This window comes from Caretta caretta, chromosome 10, assembly GCF_965140235.1.
Source record: "Caretta caretta isolate rCarCar2 chromosome 10, rCarCar1.hap1, whole genome shotgun sequence".
NCBI lineage: Eukaryota > Metazoa > Chordata > Testudines > Cheloniidae > Caretta > Caretta caretta.
In genome coordinates this window covers 34,391,826-34,413,208 of record NC_134215.1, presented here as the reverse complement: position 1 = coordinate 34,413,208, position 21,383 = coordinate 34,391,826, and the positions used below count along the sequence as shown (strand labels likewise).

The 21,383-nt window shown below is 47.3% G+C and overlaps 1 protein-coding gene across 3 annotated transcripts in view; it reads right to left on the bottom strand.

Moving 5' to 3' along the window:
• NLRC3 (NLR family CARD domain containing 3) overlaps positions 1–20,126 on the bottom strand; it is a 73,057-nt gene extending 52,931 nt beyond the window's left edge. Inside the window, exon 1 of one of the 3 annotated variants that reach the window (XM_075132862.1) lies at positions 19,349–20,126. The gene's annotated coding sequence lies outside the window, so the exon portion shown is untranslated. The remainder of the gene's footprint in view (positions 1–19,348) is intronic. The other 2 variants (XM_048867617.2, XM_075132863.1) reach the window with 2 other exon arrangements.
• Positions 20,127–21,383: the final 1,257 nt, after the last annotated feature.

The window sequence follows — 21,383 nt, the reverse complement described above, 5'->3', positions numbered from 1 at the left end:
GTGCAGTAGGGGCTTCTGCCCAGCGGGAATGGAGATCTTGGGGCTTCAGCCCCGCAGGTCGCACCTGCCAGGGCTCATCAGTGCTGTAGCCCCGAGTCCCGTCAGGTGCCTCCCGCAGGGTCCAGCATGCCCTGTTCTGTTTTGAACTTTGAACTATATGTTGCCAAGGTGATCAGAAAAGACAAACCATTATTTTCTCTCTCTTCTGAGTCAGGAGTTCCTGCAAATACCACAGACACAGAACGGTATTGCTCAGCTCCAAAACCAAATACAATGGGTAGATTATCAAACAGCCCGGGCACGCAACTGCACTGTTATCGTAATTGCACACTTAAACTGGGCAGCTGTATGCGCCAATAGCTAATTAGACGAATTTGTACAAATCATAAGCTGTTGAGCATGCACAGTAATTATGTGCTTAATTTCAGTGCACAGTTGGATGCTTCCAATGTCTGGAAATCTGGCCTGCTTTCCTGTTTTCGAGTTAATGTTTGTCTACTTAAAGCTACACAATGTAGATTTTTATAAAGCCAAATATAAGTCAGAAGCCACAAGACAGGAAAGAAATAGCCACTGAAATGTAGTTTCTCCCCCAGAAGCACATGGGAATAATCCCACCAACCCTCCAAGCCTGCTTGTAACTTGGGTTTGGGGTGCCTGTGTCACTCATTGCGACAAGCTTCTCCAAAGCCCCCGGTTAGGAGCACTTCACTGCGGCACCTCCAGGAGCACAGTATCCTTTTTCACCATCCTGAGGCATTGGTTCAATACAAGGGTGTAGCCATGGTTGAGCGTGAGTGGGCCGTGGCCCACCCAATCAGCACCCAAGCCTACTCAAATCAGAGCCTCTGTTTATGCCAAGTTTAAGTCAATTTATTAATGTGCAAAAGAAATTGTTGGGGACACTTGCTTACAAGAAGTGGAAGGTTGGACATATGACCAGGGAAGAGTATAAAAATATTGCTCGGGCATGTAGGAATGTTATCAGGAGGGCCAAATCGCACCTGGAGCTGCAGCTAGCCAGAGATGTCAAGAGTAACAAGAAGGGTTTCTTCAGGTATGTTGGCAACAAGAAGAAAGCCAAGGAATGTGTGGGCCCCTTACTGAATGAGGGAGGCAAACTAGTGACAGAGGATGTGGAAAAAGCTAATGTACTCAATGCTTTTTTTGCCTCTGTTTTCACTAACAAGGTTAGCTCCCAGACTGCTACGCTGGGCATCACAAAATGGGGAAGAGATGGACAGCCCTCTGTGGAGATAGAGGTGGTTAGGGACTATTTAGAAAAGCTGGACGTGCACAAGTCCATGGGGCCGGACGAGTTGCATCCGAGAGTGCTGAAGGAACTGGCGGCTGTGATTGCAGAGCCATTGGCCATTATCTTTGAAAACTCGTGGCGAACCGGGGAAGTCCCGGATGACTGGAAAAAGGCTAATGTAGTGCCAATCTTTAAAAAAGGGAAGAAGGAGGATCCTGGGAACTACAGGCCAGTCAGCCTCACTTCAGTCTCTGGAAAAATCATGGAGCAGGTCCTCAAAGAATCAATCCTGAAGCACTTGCATGAGAGGAAAGTGATCAGGAACAGCCAGCATGGATTCACCAAGGGAAGGTCATGCCTGACTAATCTAATCGCCTTCTATGATGAGATTACTGGTTCTGTGGATGAAGGGAAAGCAGTGGATGTATTGTTTCTTGACTTTAGCAAAGCTTTTGACACGGTCTCCCACAGTATTCTTGTCAGCAAGTTAAGGAAGTATGGGCTGGATGAATGCACTACAAGGTGGGTAGAAAGCTGGCTAGATTGTCAGGCTCAACGGGTAGTTATCAATGGCTCCATGTCTAGTTGGCAGCCGGTATCAAGTGGAGTGCCCCAAGGGTCGGTCCTGGGGCCGGTTTTGTTCAATATCTTCATAAATGATCTGGAGGATGGTGTGGATTGCACTCTCAGCAAATTTGCGGATGATACTAAACTGGGAGGAGTGGTAGATACGCTGGAGGGGAGGGATAGGATACAGAAGGACCTAGACAAATTGGAGGATTGGGCCAAAAGAAATCTGATGAGGTTCAATAAGGATAAGTGCAGGGTCCTGCACTTAGGACGGAAGAACCCAATGCACAGCTACAGACTAGGGACCGAATGGCTAGGCAGCAGTTCTGCGGAAAAGGACCTAGGGGTGACAGTGGACGAGAAGCTGGATATGAGTCAGCAGTGTGCCCTTGTTGCCAAGAAGGCCAATGGCATTTTGGGATGCATAAGTAGGGGCATAGCGAGCAGATCGAGGGACGTGATCGTTCCCCTCTATTCGACATTGGTGAGGCCTCATTTGGAGTACTGTGTCCAGTTTTGGGCCCCACACTTCAAGAAGGATGTGGATAAATTGGAGAGAGTCCAGCGAAGGGCAACAAAAATGATTAGGGGTCTGGAACACATGAGTTATGAGGAGAGGCTGAGGGAGCTGGGATTGTTTAGCCTGCAGAAGAGAAGAATGAGGGGGGATTTGATAGCTGCTTTCAACTACCTGAAAGGGGGTTCCAAAGAGGATGGCTCTAGACTGTTCTCAATGGTATCAGATGACAGAACGAGGAGTAATGGTCTCAAGCTGCAGTGGGGGAGGTTTAGATTGGATATTAGGAAAAACTTTTTCACTAAGAGGGTGGTGAAACACTGGAATGCGTTACCTAGGGAGGTGGTAGAATCTCCTTCCTTAGAGGTTTTTAAGGTCAGGCTTGACAAAGCCCTGGCTGGGATGATTTAACTGGGAATTGGTCCTGCTTCGAGCAGGGGGTTGGACTAGATGACCTTCTGGGGTCCCTTCCAACCCTTATATTCTATGATTCTATGATTCTATGACCACTAGGTAACTCGAGGGGATGGAAGACCACGAGTGTCAATGAAGCCCCCTCGCCCTAGGCCCAGGTGTCCGTGCCCCCCCCCGCCTGGAGGCACTCGCAGCAGCTCTGCGTACTAGGCCCAAGTGTCCTTGGCCCCCCCGCCTGGAGGCACACACAGCAGTTATGCTGAGGATCTGCAACAATATGCTGCAGAGTCAGACTGCCTGAAACTAAGCAAGGCCAAACAGATATGGAAGAACAATGCTGAATAAAGCAGCTTTATGTATAGTTTAACAAATGATACAGAGAACCAGGGAACTAGCTGGGAACTGGATTGGCTTGCTATATGGATACTTGGGGCAGCTTGCTATTGGATAAGTATGCTGGGAAAAAGGATGTATAAAAGCCTGTGTAACTTCCTGCTCTGGGTACAGGATTTGAGATTCAAATCTCCCTGTACCTATTTGAAACTTCAAATAAACTTTTCTGCTTCTCCACCCCGTTGTGATAATTGGGTGTAGCACACCGGGTAACGAACCAACTCAAGCTGTTGTTCAGCCTCTCGGCACTGGGTGCTGGCAACAAAATGATTTGCTGTGGGGTCAGACCTGTAGTCAGTGCCTGCCCACCGTTAAGTTGAGGCCCAGCACATTTCCATTCCTAGTTATGCCACTGGTTCAACAGCTGCTCAGAGGGAAGCATGAGGGCCTACAAAGCCCTAGGTTTCCCCTGACAACTCTCAGATCCAGCCTGATCTGGCCTGACCCTATTTAAGTTGTGAGATGGGATGAAATAGCAGCTGGAAGCAGTTTGGCTGGAAGCTGAAGTGGGAAGAGCTCCAGAACGTTGGGGAATCCTGGCTGCTGGTCCATCATCAAAGGCAGATGAGGACTGCTGATAATCTGCTGGTGCTCAGCACAGAATATCAGCGCTCACTACAGGATGTGAAGTTCCTGCTGAGCGTGTTGGCTCCTCCCTGCCACTGGACACACACACTGCAGCGGTGGCTGCCTTTCGACCACCCTTTGGCTGGCCAGGGAATGACGCTGTCTCTGCCCAGACGAAGACCCCACCCCTGTGACCCACACGTTCGCCTCCTCCAGAGCGCATTACTACCGCTGTTGCTGAGGACGTATGTCACTGTCCCGGGGCAGCAGAAGAGCATGCAGCAACTACTGGACAAGTCTGACCCTATGTTCAGGCTTACGAGCACGACCCTCCTCTTTGATGACTCGCTCAGCCAGTAGAGACATCTTCCCAGGACTAACCCACAATGGTGGAGACTGAAAGCAAAGTAGAAGAAAAGAAGCAGGAAGGAAAAAAACTACAAGCACCTTGACACGTACATGGGGAACAGCAGAGGCTGTGATAATATTACCGTGCAGGGCACTGTCAGCGCTATTGTATGTTGTTGTAGAGAGCTTAGAGACCTCAGTGGCACGCAACTTGCATACTGTGTGCTCCGAAAAGATCTATCAGAATTGGAAGAGGTACAGAGAATGGCAACAAAGATGATTAGGCAGATGGAACAGCTTCTATACGAGGAGAGATTAACAAAAGTGGGACTGTTCAGCTTGGAAAAGAGATGACAAAGGGGGGATATGATAGAGGTCTATAAAATCATGAGTGGTGTAGAGAAAGTGAATAGGGAAGTGTTATTTACTCCTTCTCATAACACAAGCACCAGGGGTCACCAATGAAATTAACAGGTAGCAGGTTTAAAACAAACAAAAGGAAGTACTTTTTTACAAAGCACACAGACAACCTGTGGAACTCATTGGTAGGGGATGTTGTGAAAGTCAAAAGTCAAAAAAAGAACTGGATAAGTTAATTGAGGACAGGTCGGCCAATGGCTATTAGCCAAGATGTGCAGGGATACAACCCCATGCTCTCGTGTCCTAAGCCTCTAACTGCCAGAAGCTGAGACTGGACGACAGGGGATGGATCATTCGATAATTGCCCTGTTCTGTTCATTCCCTTTGAAATATCTGGCATTGGCCACTGTTAGAAGACAAAAAGAAAAGCTTTCATATGAAAGCTTATGCTCAAACAAATTTGTTAGTCTCTAAGGTGCCACAAGTACTCCTTTTTTTTTTTGCGAATACAGACTAACATGGCTGCTACTCTGAAACCTGTTCGAAGACAGGATACTGGGCTAGATGGACCATTGGTCTGATCCAGTATGGCTGTTCTTATTTTCTTAAGCAGTGATAGAAAAAGATAGAAACTTTGTTGGTACAGCATGCATTTTTCCCCTTCTATAACCAGTAACATCTGGTTGACTGGCTACTGGATAGAAGCTGATTAGGAGATGGAAAGTGTCTTAAAAACCAGGTCACAGTTAATGCAGAGTTCCAGTGGAGCCCAGAGCTGTGTCATGCATCAGGCAAAACAAGTGATGGATTTCAGGTTTTTTAATGGCCCTCCAAGCAAACTCTATCAGCTCCACCAAGGAGACATTGTTCACTTTATGCCCTGCAGCCATCCAACACTTCAAAAGGAAGACAGTGTTACGCACAAGAAGTAAGGCTAAAGATAGCGACATCATTAATCATCAGGATGTCAATGGCATCCTTCCAAGAAAGGCAGAGGCGTAACCAGGTGATAACTCAAGAGCTGTACATCTCCAGCTGCAGTTCTCCATTGGTGCCAGGAGGTCATACTCCTTAGCAACCCGCCTACCTGCATCTCATGGACTTAGGCCAGTTCCACACTAGAAAATTAGGTCAGCATAACAACGTTGCTCAGGAGTGTGAAAAATCCACACCCCAGAGGTCAACTTAACTGCGCTGCTAAGTCCCTGTGTAGACAGTGCTAAGTCGATGGAAGAATTCTTCCATCAACCTAGCTACCACTTCTTGGGGACGTGGATTAACTACAACGATGGGAGAACCCTTCCCATCAGCACAGGTAGTGTCTACACTGAGACACTACATGCCGCTGTAGCATTTCACGTGTAGACAAGCCCTTAGATCCTCAATCCTAAGAGCTCAATTCTGCCACCCTTACTCAGGTGGAATCCTTCTGAGCCAAGGAGCCCCAGTGAAATCAATATTCATGCTCAATAAGGATGGCAGAATTGACTCCAAAGAGACATTTGTAAAGGAATACACAATAACAATTCAGATGAAGATAACCATGGAATACAAAGGTCACCAATGAGGGATTTAATGTACACTATAACCAGGACTTGTCCTCTTGTGTCCGTGCCTTGTCATGGCAGGACAGCTTGCGTGCTCCAACAATCCTCAGAGTCTGTGTAGGTGGGTTTCAGAGTAACAGCCGTGTTAGTCTGTATTCGCAAAAAGAAAAGGAGTACTTGTAGCACCTTAGAGACTAACCAATTTATTTGAGCATGAGCTTTCGTGAGCTACAGCTCACTTCATGGGGCTTTTTGCTCTTGGTAGATTGCCGGATTGGTCTGTGGGGGAGGGGCCAGACAAAACAGACATCCTGGTCCTCCAGGTTTGGGGTCAGGCACAGGGCTAACAACCCTGTCCCGTAAAAAACAAAATATGTTATGGAAACAGCGACAGAGAAATCGACCATTACTGTGTGTGATGGCCTTCAGGAGTCAATGACTTATATGACTGCCAGTGGTGAAAGCTGAAAGGAAGCCACTGGCATTAAGACTGAAGTGCTCAACACCAAGACAAAAACCAAACTTTGTTTTTGGAACGTACGGACAATGTACAAAACAGGGAAGCTAGCTCAGGTCACAGAGTGGACAAACAGCATTATATTGATAATCTGGCAACACAAGCAGAGGATGCAGCTGCTCGTGGTGAGCAAGAAACCGTCTACAAAATGATGCGACTTATCAATGGTAAACGGCAGACACCAACACACACTCTCATCAGGAACAAACAAGGCCACCTACTAACAACCGAAAAAGAACAAGAAATGCACTGGACAGAACATTTCAAAGAATTGCTGAACAGGGAGCCACCTAAAGAGGAAGCAAACATCCAGGAGGCAGAAGATGATCTTGATATCAACACAGACACCCCAACTAAGGAAGAGATCATTCAAGTCATCAAATCCTTAAAAAATGGGAAAGCTCCTGGCAAGGATAACTTGAATGCAGAATTGTTCAAGCAGCATCTATCCTGGCCCCTCTATTTACATCAGTCTGGGAAGGGAAAAGATGATTGGACCAGTGGGGTTATAGTGAAGATACCAAAGAAAGGAACTCTCAGTGATTGTAATAACAGACGTGGTATCACACTTTTATCTGTGCCAAACAAAGTATTGTGTAAGATCATAGTCCAGCATATATCAGAGGTAGTTGATAGCATTCTCAGAAAAGAGCAAGCTGACTTTCAGAAAGGGCCTGGATGCACAGACCATATCTTCATTCTACAAAACATAATAGAACAGTGCTTAGAATGGCAATGGCAACTCTACATAAATTTCATAGACTTTGAGAAGGCTTTTGATAGCATTCACAGGGCCAGCCTATGGCGCATTCTGCAGGTACATGGAATTCCTTTCCGTATAATCAACGTCATCAAAAGCTTCAATTTCAACTTTACATGCAGTGTTGATCACAGTGAGCTCAGTTTTTAAGTCAAAATAGGAGTACGTCAGGGATGTGTCATGTCTGCAATCCTCTTCAACACTGCCATTGACTGGGTAATGTGATATATAACAGAAGACATGCCAAGAGGCATTAAATGGACACCCTTCTCATCCCTTGAAGACCTGGACTTCACAGATGTCGCTCTCCTATCACATACCCAACACCATATACAAGAAAAAACAACTCGACTCAACGCATTCAGCCAGCAAATTCGACTGAAATCAACCACAGTAAGACAGACATCATGACCTTTAATATTGCCTCACCATCACCAGTATGGATAGAGGATTATGTTCTCACCAATGTAGAAACATTCACATACTTGGGCAGCACCAAGGACAGTGGAACAAGCCAGGACATCTGGAACAAAATCAATAAAGCCAGGAACACCTTCAGGAGCTTAAATACAGTCTGGAAATCATCAAAATACAACACCAAAACCAAACTCAAGATTTATCAGAGCTGGGTACTTTCAACACTACTTTATAGTGCAGAATGCTGGGGAATGAGAAAGTATGACATGTCCAAACTGTCTTCATTCCATACAACCTGCCTCAGAAAAATCCTCCGTATCTTTTGGCCCAGAACAATCTCAAACCAAGATCTATTGACACAGTGCAGCCAAGAGGATCTGAGCACCATCATTGCCAGGAGGCGTTGGAGATGGATCGGTCATGTGCTTCGGATGGAAACTGATTCCATCACCAGATAGCAATAAGATGGACACCTGAAGGCAAGCGAAAACAAGGCCGCCCGAAATCATGGCGAAGAGCTGTGGAAGCCAAGCTGAAAAACCTGGGGGATAGTTGGGAAACTCTTGAAAGACTTGCCAGAAACAGACAGGAGTGGAGGAGCTTCGTCCCTGCCCTAAATGCCAGAGGCATAATAGGAACATGATGATAACCAGGATATTTCCATTTCCAATGTTTTCTCACTGTCAATCAGCATCCAAGTGCCTGGGCTGCTCTCAGAGCACCAGTGCGAGGAGCTGAGTTTTGTGCCTCCTGGTTGAACAATGCACCATACATTTGCACCAGGAGCTCTCTCTTTCAAAACACAAGATAACACAATTTACCTTCTTTGCATGCCCTCTGTTCACAAGATGGGAACGCTACACTACCTTACAGTATAGGAAGCCATTCCCTGCGCCATTCCGATGGAAGCATTTGGATTGGAACAAAGCTCTGGTGGGTGTCAATAAGGCCTGGAGTTTTCTAGATAAGCCACAGTAACTGTGTTTTCCACATGTGACATAAAACTGAAGACTTGACCACTTGTAAGTGTTACATTCTCCTAGCTCTTTCTTCCAGTATGGACATTGGAGTTAATGTCCTGGCCAAAGACCAGTTCAGGTAAATACATTTTGTTCCTTTAAGTCAGGAGCACAGGAACTTCTAAATCCGATCAGACCAGTAGGCTATATAGCCCAGTACCTTATCTCTGACATGGGCCAGTCGGAGAAGAACAGGCAGGAAACCCCATGATGGAATATAGGGGAAGCTTCTTCCTAACCTCCATCAGTTAGTTGTTAGCTTTTGACCTGAAGAATGAAGGATTATTTACAGTATGCTCCCAATTATCCAAATAGCAGGGGGGGATGTGGATTTTATTCAGATAATTAGGAGCTCAGATAATCAAGAGGGCAGGAGCTGTTCAGCAGTGGGCTCCTCCTCCTGGGATCTCTGCTCCATTATCCGAACCTCCGCATTGTCCAAATCCCTTCCTTGTCCCCCAGCATGAGACTTGCCCTGTGCTTCATGTAGCTCATGCTGGGGGACAAGGAAGGGATTTGGACAATGCGGCGGCTTGGAGAATAGGGTTTTGGGATGAATAAGAGTATTCTGTATATACGTGAAAAATATTTACCCTAATGTAATTCAGTGTTTTCCATAGTTTTTATATTATAGTGAATATTAGATTATATGAGCATACAATACAATGCCCACATAAAAGCCTAATTCTTGCCCTCTAAATCCTATTAATAGGAGTCAGACGGACACCGTTCTTCAATTCCTGCCCTACACTGTTGTACTGTAAAATGGTTAGTACCTTCTGCTCCAGGGGGCAGCATTTCCGTAGTGAAAAGGGGATTCCAACTGAAGTTTCTAGAGCACTGTGGGATCTTTAACTGGAAGGTGTGGATAAATGTCAGCCATTAATAACATTTGTCCAGTCATGGATGTCAAAACCCAGCTCATCTCTAGCTATCCCATCTCTGGGGTAGGGGCGAGTTGATTTCTGTTGTAGGACCTTATCAGAGTGAGAGCTAAGAGCTGGCATTTTAGCTCCTCTAAGCTCCAGCCTAGCAATCTGTTTTAGGGGACTTAGGGCCAGACTATGGCTGGACCCCTGGGGCTCAGCCAGGGTGCAGCAGGCAGATGGAAGAAGTCTACTTGGTTGGGGCCCGCGCGGCAGGGACAATCGCAATTGCAGCTGTGTGCTCTCTGGTCATAAAAGGGAGCAGAGCAGAAAGGGTGTCCCAGAGCTCCAGAAGGCATTGTCTGTCTCCAACAGCTGCCACCTGGGTGATAGCATTTCACAAAGCCTTCAGCACAGGGCCTGAGTTTAATGCCACACTCTAGACTTACTCTGACTCTATAGACAGGACATCAAAGGGTTTCATAGTGATCATCTCTCAATGATTCCCCAGCGCCATATCCAAGTGCTGACATCAGCAGGGACCTAGGAACAAAATTGTCTTGTGTTTGTTGCTCTCGCCACTACAGTCTGAGCCAAATTCTCTACTCAGCTACACCCTTGCAACTCCGCTCACTTCCCCCTGGGATCTGAAGCCAACCTGAGTTCTTTTGCTTCACAAATTAGTTAGCAATTTGAGGCGTAAGCCAGACTAGAGTCTAGCTTCTCGTCTCAGAGCCGCGTTGGCTCTCCAAAGCGAACTGGAGTGAAAGGGTCTGTCTACACCACAAAAAATGCATTCTTAACTCAGGTTAGCTAACTCGGGTTAAAACAGCAGTGAAGACACAGCAATTCAGCTTTTAACTTGGGTTTGTAGCTCATTCAAGCCTATAGGGAAGCCAAGCTGCTATGTCTTCACTGCTATTTTAACCTGTGTTATTAACTTGAGTTAGCTAATACATCTTTTTTTGCGGTGTAGACATACTCCAAAGCAGTACACACTTATTTTTGCCGCTAAAGTCAGTAGATCTGACTCTGAATATGCAGAGGGTCTGCTTCTGACCTCACATTGCTGTGAAGTGCTGCATGCTGGAGCACAGAGGATTGAAATCTTCATTGTAGATACATTATTGGGCAAAATTTGCCCTTTTTCCTGCTTACAAATCATTTGAGAATGAATAGTCACTGAATTGCTTATGAAAACAAATTTCCTTCTCATTAGGTGTTCACAGACTGGTTTGCTTAGACTGTCCTGAATTCACGGTTCGGGCTGCCACCTTTTGGCAAAAAAATAGGGACACATTCACTGTAACATGAACATTTTATGCAAATTATTTAATGGGTCTGCTTGTATATTTGCAAATAATCAGCATAGAACCCTAAACTTCAGCTTTAAAATTATTGTATGGGTTTAGTGCTGGTGAAAAGTGTTGCAATGGTGACTAAAGCCCTCCGTTTATCTACAAGCCAGCCACACGGCCAGCCAACACACATTGCCCTGCCAGCATGCCTCAGTCCTGATCGGGGGCAGGGCTTTCTCTAGGGTTGACAGAAGTAGTTCAGTCTCTATGGCCCATGCAGTAGTTGACCTCTGATGAGTCTGCCAATTAGTCATGGGTGGTGCATGAACCCCCCCCTGTTCAGGGAGGCTAGCCTCCTGCCCCGCCCCTTCCATCTGAGGCCCTGCTCCCACTCCGTCCCCCCACTCTCACCCACTGGGGCCAGAGGAGCCGTTAGCCTCCCATCACAGCCCGGGGTGGGGAGCATTAGCGGGGGTTTGGGGAGGCTTAGCCTCCCGCAGCCTCCTTCACGCACCATCCATGCAATTAGTACAAAGTCTCATAGCCAGATTGTAATGTGGGAGCTTGAATGGAGAGCCACGAAACCCATCTCAGAGAGAGGACACCAAACATCCATCAGATGGGAACAACTCGCAATTGGATTAGAGTCCAACTGGTGGCCTGCACATGAAGGGCTCTGCAGCCCATTAGCAACACTCAGGGCCTGGATGTCTCAGGGTAAGTGCTAACTTACAGGGGGTTCAACAGCTATATATTACATATCAAAAAATCTGCCTATGTTTAAAAAAAATAAAGTTGCAAAGTCAAGTACTAACAACATTTAGGCAAGGGCAGAATTAAGTTAGCCCATGCAACCGTAATTCTTCTCCCTTGTGTGTCAGTGCATTAGGATTCAGAGTAACAGCCGTGTTAGTCTGTATTCGCAAAAAGAAAAGGAGGACTTGTGGCACCTTAGAGACTAACCAATTTATTTGAGCATAAGCTTTCGTGAGCTACAGCTCACTTCATCGGAAACAGCCTTTCATTGCATGAGCCATACTGGCTTTTTCCACAATTTTTCAGCCAAGTTTGAACCCAAGCCCTGGAGATTCACAGCACAGACCTCAACCACTTGAGCAAAAGGAGTAAACCCACAACGAAAGAAGGCCGTTATCGTATACCTGCCCCTAGACAGCGGCACACAACTTGTCAGTGGGTCTCACAGCTATTTGTAAGAGAGTGGGAAAGCGCTTGGTATCAGGAGCCATAAGCGCTCTCCCTGACTCTTGAAAGGAGCGCGTGCTAGCAATTAGAGCAACAGTAATAGAGAGAAACCCCAGGCACATAGATCGGGCACCTCAAGGCTATGTGTCTAATTGGATGAGATTTAGGCCCGTCATAGCAGAGACCAGGCCTCTAGCCCCACCTCTGCTAGAAATGACCATGTGCAACCTTACAGTTGACTTACATGTAAAACACAGGAGTGGTTTTTGCCTGCCTCCTAAAGCAGCAGGGCTGTGGATTACATGAAAACCCGTCAGTAGAAGAGGTGAGACCAGGATTATTGGTGTCCTAGCTTCCAGCCCAAGGCACCTTCTCCTAGATCAAAGGAAGTGTGGGGCACATGCATGCACGCATGAATTTTGACAGTCCCATTTTGCAGGTCTGAGGAACATGAGACAGCCCTTTGGATGTAGGGACTGTCCTATGAAAACAGGGAAGAGTTGCAACCCTATACCAGTTGTATGATTGGTCACTGAAGTCACGTGGTATTGTTTCTGTGCCATAATTGGATGTTGAAAACTTTTTAAGCAGGAACATAATGAATGGCAATGAATGAACAGGTCAGGAATAGTCTTGTTCACATGAAGCTATGGCTGTTTGCACAAAAAAATGCCAAACCCCAAACACTCCTGAAAACAAAAGACTATTTGCATGAATGTTCTTGAATACTCAATGTAATTGAGGGGCAGGAACGTTTTTGCACCAAGCAGCCATTCCAGACTTGGTGCTGCCAGACATTCATTTGTGCAGGGTTGGACCAGCAATAATAATGAATAATTTCGTTCCTTGTGATTATGCCACAACTTTAAGGCACAAAGACATGGCATAACAATCCCCATGAAATATATTCACTCACTTTACTAGCTTATTGCAACTACACAGTGGTGGAAACCTACCCCATCATGCTGTCAGAGGAGTTGAACCTGCAGCAGCACTGACAGCCTCAGAGAATGAGTGAAATCTCATTCCCAGTCCCACACATCTAGTGGCCTTTTCTAGCATTATTAATGTTTTATACTGACCATGCACTTCAATGGCATCTTGCATCCAGAATTGTCAAATCACTGTACATACATTCGTTTATTACCCTGTGAGGTGGGCCAATGGGGAAACTGAGGCCCAGAGAGCTGACGTGACTTGTTCAATGTCAGACAGAGTGGCAGAGTCAGGAATTGAACACAACCATCTTGACTCCTAGTTCCCTTCTTCTCTAGCTATTAGACCACATTTAGCCTTCCTTCCTAAATCCAAATGGGAAAGCCAATCTAAGTTGCAGAAGCACATCACAGCATCCTAAATTATGTTAATATATTTAACTTTCATGTAAAATATAACCAAGAAAAATTGATCTTTCCAAATCTTTTCACACTTATTTATTCCTAGTTTAACAATTGTCGGGAATTCTCTTCCTTGACATTACTGTGGGAGTAAATGAAGTCAGAAAAGCCCCATATGCTACCAGTGGATGGAAAGGATGCTTAGCCTGCATAGACCTGCTGGGTTTTCTGTTGTCAGATTTATGCCAGGGATAGGAACTAGTGATCCCACAGTAAAACCAGCTCGCTGTCAGCGACCAGAATCACATGCAAAAGTCTATTCTAACAAGCCACCTGGGACTTTGGTTGTCACCATGCTACACCATGGCCCCTTGGGATTTCAAGGTAACAGCAGGGATATAAGTCTGATCCATGTGCTCCAAAATGCAGAAGCTTCTACCACTGGAGATAAAGAAGAATCTCCTCCATTGGCAATCCAGAGCCTCGCACACCCAGCTGAGCTGCTCTAATTCCATTCAGCGGAGCGAGGGAGTGGTACATATTGACAATAGCACTGTGTTACTACTGTGCTACCAGCTACTGCCAGTCGGGCCTGCCGACGGGGCGGAGCAAAGGGGGCAATTGCCCAGGGGGCCAGGCCACAGGAGAGATTCAAGTGCCGCTCAGCTGATTAGCAGAGTGCGTACAGTCGGCAGCATGTGTGCAGGTGCCCCTGTGCAGCCGCACCCGGGACCCTCCTGCTGGCTGTGCAGAGTGGGGGAACAGAGGGGTGCTGATGTCAGGGTGTCCAGTGCCGGGTTTACAATGGCTCCAGTGGCTCCATGGAGCCTGGCCCATGCTGAGAGGGGGCCCCAGCCTGCTCCGCTTGCACTGTGCCCCGAGACCCCGCTGGCTCCCTCAGCCCACCACTTGCTCCTCTTGGCCTGCCCACCAGCTGGCCGAGGACTCCTCTCTGCCCCCTGGCCCCACCCACTGGCTCCTCTGCCCCCTGGCCGGACCCCAGGCACCTCCAGCTCTGGGCAGTCTCTGCTTCCCACCACCTGTGGGGTCCCACCTGTGTCCCTGGAGCTGAGCCGCCTGGGACTGGTGCAGAAGCCTGGCTAGCCTCAGCCAGGTCGGGGGGAGACAGTGCAGAGGGCTTGGCTGGGCCCCTCTAGGCAAGTGCATCTTGAGGGACCCCGGCCGGGGCAGGTCCTAGCCTGGCTGATCGTGCCACTCCCGAGGGCTCAGCCCGGCAGACACAGTCACCTCCCAGCAAGGCTGGTGAGTGCGGCCAGGAGGCAGGGCTTGGGGGATTGGGTCTGTGGGGAGTCTGGGGGGGGTGCTGGGCTGTGAAGGGGTAGGGAGGATCTGTGTGTGTGGGGGCACTAGGGAGTGGGGGTTCTGTCGGGGGTGCTGGGCAGTTGTGGGCAGGGGTGGTGTTGTGCGTGCTGCTGTGTATTTGTGGGTGAGTCCGGGGGGGCCTCTGGCCACAGGGAGTCAGGGGGGTTTTGGGCAGGGGGGGGCTGCGTGGTACAACATGGGCCCGCCCCTGAGGGGAAGGGGCACACTGGCAGCACAGGGCCAGGCAGGCCTCTATGTGTCTGGCAACTGCCAGTTTGTAAATCGTGCCCTCACATTGGGCGGAGCAGGGCCGCCCCAGCCATGCCATGCCCCATTGCCTCTGGCTGGCCCCTCGCTCCGGGGACTGACCTCCCCATGCCATGCCCCATTGCCTCCATGGGGGTCCACAAGTATGTTGGGCGCCGGCCCACAAAAGGTTAATCTTTCCCTGAGGGTGTCCCCCTCCCCCGGTACCCCATCTCTGCTGAGCCGGGGAGAAGGGACACAGCCTGGCTCAGAAGACTCAGAGGTGCTGAGCTCTGAATAGTGAGTGTGCGACTGAGTGCCTTTCTTAAAGAGATGGTGCACTGTTTGTGAGATTTCCTCAGCAGCCAGCTCACACACTCTGTCTCTGTCACACTCACACACACAGTCTCCTCCCACCCTGCCCATGTACCCCATCTGTGCAAAGCCGTGGAGGGGAGACAACAGGGCTCAGGAGCAGAGCAGGAGAGCTTTCAGGGAGTGTCTTAAAGAGACCGTGCAGGCATCTCTCAGAAACTTCCCCAGCAGCCAGCATGCATGCTGTCTCTGTGTCACACACACACACACACTGTCCTGTCTCTGTTCTCACACACACACAGTCTCTTTCACACTCACCTCCCAACACATACGTGTATTATTATTGTTGTTACTTCTTGGTACTTCCTGCAATGCACATATATTCTCTGTAATTTTATTCTTGCAAAGTGTGTTATTTTAGTGTTTTGACCGGTCTATGCATTTTATAATTTTTATTTCCCTTAAACTTAAATTTAATTATTTGAGTGGTGAGTTCTAAAATGCGTAACCTGTCCTGGCTGGAGTAATTATCCCTATGGTAACTTTTTAAAAATATATATTATATCTAGATGTTTTGTTTCTACTGGTGGTGCACATCCACACATACCTCGGCGCACATAACAAAATTTATTGCTCACATGGATGGAAAAAATTAGAGGGAACATGCCAGCAGCGCAGCCAGCAGCACCAGCCAAATGTCAGGTGGACTGCGTCGTAGGGGGCCCAGTGACTGCTCTGCCCTGGGGCCCGGAATTGCTGTCGGCGGGTCTGGTGCCAGTGTGTCCCTTGGAGCCCTTACAAGGGTCCTCAGTTTCTGGGACAATCCACCCTTAAGACATCCTGCCCTCCCGCCAGGAGCAAGGCCATACTGCAGTATGGGAGTTTTGCTGCCCCACACTGCAGATCCAGTCCTAGATCAGCCCGAGCGACAGTTTCCCAGAAGCAGGGAGAGGAGTGCTGATCGTAGGCACTGAAACAGACCTGGTGGGAGCAGAATGGGCAACGTCCCCAAAAGGAAGGGACCCTGTGACTGGGTGCTGAGTGAGAAGCGCTTACTCAGCCCCTGCCACTCCAGCCCCCATCAAGGGAAATGAATTGGGGCTGGCTGGATAGACCTGTGTCTGCCTGGTAACCGGCAGCACCAGCCAGGGCTATAAAGGCTGGGAGGAAGCCAGAGAGAAAGGAGGAAGGGAGGAAAAGAAAGGCCAGGCACAGGGGGAGGTGGGAGCCGGGAGCCTTCTGGTCTGTTGCTGGCCAGGCCTGCACTTGGGAAAGTTGGCTGCAAAAACCTGTACATAGGTGAAAAGTGGCAGCAGGAAAACAACTGTAAATAAAGAACACTGGTGTTGCATCAAGCTGAGGCATTCCTGACTGCTTGGAGAGGGCAACAGGGGCCAAAACCAGAGGGACCCAGTGTGAGCCTTGCTACAGACCCAATTCAGCAGGGAGAGAAACCAAGCTTGAAAGGAGAAGGCTGCTGGGATGGGGAAGAAGAGAGAGGCAGGAGTAGGGGAGCAGGGAAGGACCATAGTGTTGTGGGTGAATCTCAGAGGGGAAAGGCACAGAACCACTCCGTATGGGGAGAAGCCAGTCCCTCAGAGGCGGAACAGTCCCCTTTCAGCAAACATTACCACACATTTGTTTCCATTAATGAACAGGGGAGCCTATTGTTTCCTATGGCCCCTTTTGTACACCCTCCATCTCTGAATACTCTACAAAGCAGTACGTAGAGCTGGCTGAACAATGGAAATACAGCTATACACCTGTATGGGAGGAGCTCTGCTGCTATTTGTACATTCATATTATCCTCATTCATGAGGATTCAGACACTAGTGGGGCACTGGGGAAAATGTTCGTGATTCCAAGTTTCACAAAACTTTACAGGGATGATTATTCATCCAGAACATGTGCTTCAAAGTGCATTGATTGCTACTCCCATTTCAGTCATCCAGTCAGTGAGCAGAAACCTCATCATCTGATTGAGGTGACCAGTTGTGAGTAATAAATACCGGAAGAGAACAGTTCACGAACAACCCGTAGGCTGAAAATTGTTCATCCAAACAACAAACCTACTCAGCGAAATCAGGATCTAGTTTATGGATCATTCCAGACAGAAAAAAAGGCAAACCTCACAGAGAAAAGTACCAGCTGCTGCATTTACAGCACAGGTAATCTTCAGAGATCAAATTATATATTTACTGAGTTAGCTGCTGCTGCCCCAAGGACAAAGCTCTGCAAAATGCATTTAATTTAGTGGCAAATCTACTTTCCGTCTTGTGCAGTCTGCATTTCTCTCCAGCAGGTTAGTTGGAGGTAAACCCTGCTGAATGTTCCGCATGCATACTAGAGTCATCATTGTCTGTTAGCCACATCACAGTTGTCTGCCACCCTGGAAATGATTTGGGGCTTATTAGTGCTGAACTGTCATGGCACCCAGCCAGGCTGCTCATGGTAATGGCCTGTCGGCAGCTCCTTTTCAGGCATTTAAATTAGCAAGAACCTGTTTGAAGCCACAGCAGTTGAAGCTCAGCAGGCCAATTCAACTTCTCAAGAAGGAAATTTGTCAGGCAGCTTCTTAGGAGATATACACTTGTCCTTGTGCTGGGAGCTCAGTTGGTTCCCACAAGGGAAGCAGGTTTAGAACTGGTTAGTTCTTGCTCAGGACACTGGAATACCGAGGTGTTGCAACAAGGAGGGTTGGCGTTTCAGTAGGTGTCACTAACGAACCAATGCCCTCTCACCCCCATCGTACACGGAAGCGGTGGTCACTTGTAATTATTAAAGATCCTACGACGCTCTCAGTAAGAGTGGGATAGACCCGGATGTCCTAGATAAATTCCAGCACGAGTAACTTTATACCTCAATTCCCCGTGTAGTTTTAACGGGGTTCAGCACTGACTTCACATCCTCAACTGCTGTGCTGCATTGTTGGGACCTGTTAAATACTTGCCATGTTCCTCTCTAGTGTTCTCTGCAGTTCTTGACATGAGTCCTATGGGTTGTAAAGTGTTTTGGGATCCTTCAGGATGAAGGCCCCTATCAAAGCACATGACAGGATTATTTCTGTTTTAAAGATTTCATTATCTCTGGGGCTGCAGGAAAGAATTTTGGACTTTTTTTTGTTTGTTTGTTTGTTTGTTTGTTTGTTTAAAGGAACTCCACCTGCAGCCAATAAGGCGTGAATATGTCAAACCACAGAAGGGTTCCAAACTCTGCTGCTCTCTTTTTGGTGGTGAGAGCGCCTCATTCAGGGGCAGTCATCTTGTGACTTGGCTTGAGTTTTGTACCATAGATGGTACACACGCTCTGCAGCACATACTGGTGTAGAGCTTGGTTTCCTTCCTTTTTATTTGGGTTTCACCTAACTGATAAGACAGTCAGGATGAAATGTTTAAAAGGTCTTTATCATATGGGACCTGTATGGCTAAATCTTAGAAACTTAGTGGTGATTTTGAAAATGTAGGGGCAGGAAGCTCACATAAAGCCATGCAAGCAAAGACATTCAGACTTCAGGTTGCCTCTCCATCTTTAACACACCCCTATGGTCTCTACGCAGACATGATGCAGCACAAAAAGGGCTGAGTGACACTTGGGGCTGTTCAGAGCCTGTCCAGAAGAGTCAGTGCTCTCTCAGACTTTTCCCTCTCTGTTCAGTTACTGACTGTATTACCGACACTGAAATCTACGAAGTTAAACAAAATTCAAAGGTCAGTGGGGCTGTAACATTCCAAGGCAGCTCCATCCATTCTAGGCCAGCCAGAGAAACTCTTTCATGCCTGTACAGATCTCAAACCTGAGCCGTTCTTGCACACCAGATGGACTTCCTTATGCTAACTCATGTCAGCTTGTCTCCCCTCGACCGTTATGTTCATCCCATGCCCGGGCAGATTACCTCAGGGCAAAACAATTATCCCATGCCAGGTTTTCCATGACAGTCCATACTGACCACCAGGGTAACAATGCCTGGAGCCCGCGGCACTTCTCCTATCCCTAGCATAGTGCCAAAGCTTTCCCCTCTTTCTGTTAGCCCCATCCACAAGAAGAAAAATGATCCTAGGGATGCCTTCAAAACTTACCTCAGTTTGCTGCAGCCTCCCTCAAGTCCAACAGCCACTTCAATACCCAAGCTTGTCCATCAGCTCTGAGGTTCTTTTTAAGCCAAACCCGAGGATTTTGAGACCATTTGCTCTAGGCAGCTGGAACTCCTTTGCCGAGACGTCCAAGTTCACAAAGGAAAATGCAAGAGGCTTGAGGGAGCTTCCTCCCACCTGAGGGGCCTCAAGAGAGTTTTTCAGAGGACTCAGAAGACTGTACAGAAAGCAGGAATCTTCTTAGGCTGAAGTGATGCAGAAGCAAAGTTCACCCTCCACCATGCACTATAACTAGCCTCCCTTCCTCACCTCGCTCTTGCAGTTCCAGCTGAGTAGCTTTCTTTCAGTTTTGCTCCTCACCTCTTCCTGTGCTGTGGGTCTTACTTGGTCTTCCTTCCTGTCAATTTCAAAAGCTGCCAGACTGCAGTATATGCAAATGCATGCCAGCGTCTACTGAGAAAACCTGTGGCCCAGAATCAGTATATAGCCACACGAGTCCTTTTCCAACTCAGAGACAGCCGCCCCCTGGGTCCTTCTCCATGAGCAAAGTGGTGGTGATGCTCTGCTGCATGTGATGCTCTGCTGCATGTCCTCTCATCACAGCATATTCTCCCTCACAAATGTCCATATTCAATCTGAACAGTTTTCAAACCAGAGCAAATGTTCCTTCACTGAGCAACAGCACTTGGCAGCTCACGCTCGAATCTGAAAGTCAAACTGTGTTCTTTCTGCTGCATACGTCGTCACCAACAAGGTCTCAGAACTTAGCTTAAAATGGAGTGGAAATCTCAGGAAACCAAATGGAATCCAGTCCACTCTTCTGCGAGTATGTTGGCTCTGTGGTAGCTACAGAAGTAAACCCATACAGTATTTTTTATCAGAAAATTAAACAATTATGTCTTCAAGACACAGAGACCAGAAAGGATCAGAAACAAAGTGTGATTTTCCCACAGTCACTTTCCTGGCTATGATGAGTGTTACTCCAGCATTATCCATTTGCCATTGAACCAGTTTCAGAGATGCTCATCAACATATACTGTCCTCACAAATCTAGGATTCAGAGACTCTACCATCAGTGGTTCTGATCTGCCTGGTCACAGCACTGTGGTGGTCGCTCGAAGTTGGCTGGAGGAGTAGGTTGCAAGCTGCTATCTTTTCTCTCTGCTCTTTCAGATAAATGGTTTTGATCAGCCTCTTGTAGTCAGGTCCAGTTTATTTTCTTTGCTTTAGAAAGAAGTTTAACTTGCAGATCTCAGGATAACTGTGCAGGGCTGGCACTTTGGACAATCTTTTTATATGAAAATGGAGCAAATTTGATCAAGAGTTAAGGAGAAATAATAACCAAGGAGTTCCACACCATTTTTCCTGAGCAACTTTAAACACTATCATTAAAGGTCACAAATGCTCCATTTGAATGAATTCAGATGCAGAGATATGGCCACAGTGTCCGTACATTTTGTTTAAACAGTGCAATGTTCTGTGAGATGGTTACCTGCAGTGAAATGATGCAGTTCGCTACTACATCTGTTTTCTTTCCAATTGCTCAGTCTCATTCCACTGTAACAAAATTAATGAAACAAACACACTGCAAGTTTCTCTAGCAGGAGGGCTCAGAAGGAAGCAGTGTAAACAAGCGAATAAGGTGAAAGCAAATGAAAATAGCACATCCTGTTCGACGTCTGCTTCTTGGGATGAGTTTGAATTTAGCCGTTGCCGTAATGAAGCAGTATCCACTGTATAACTCTCAGTTTCTGTTACAAAACCTGACAATAACCCAACAGGCCCTATATTCTGGGGAGATAAAGTTACTTTTTTAACAAAGAACAAGTCTGTCATTATTTTCTATACAGTGTCTAATTACATCATGTATGTGGTTTTGTTTTAGACTGGCATCAAGGATCTTGCACCATTCTGAGTATAAATAATCCTGGATTTTAAGGCCTTTGGAACTCTTCCTTGTGCTCTGCAGATCCAAGCTACCAGCTAATCAAAATTACCAGCATCTTGCCCTGCCCAGTCC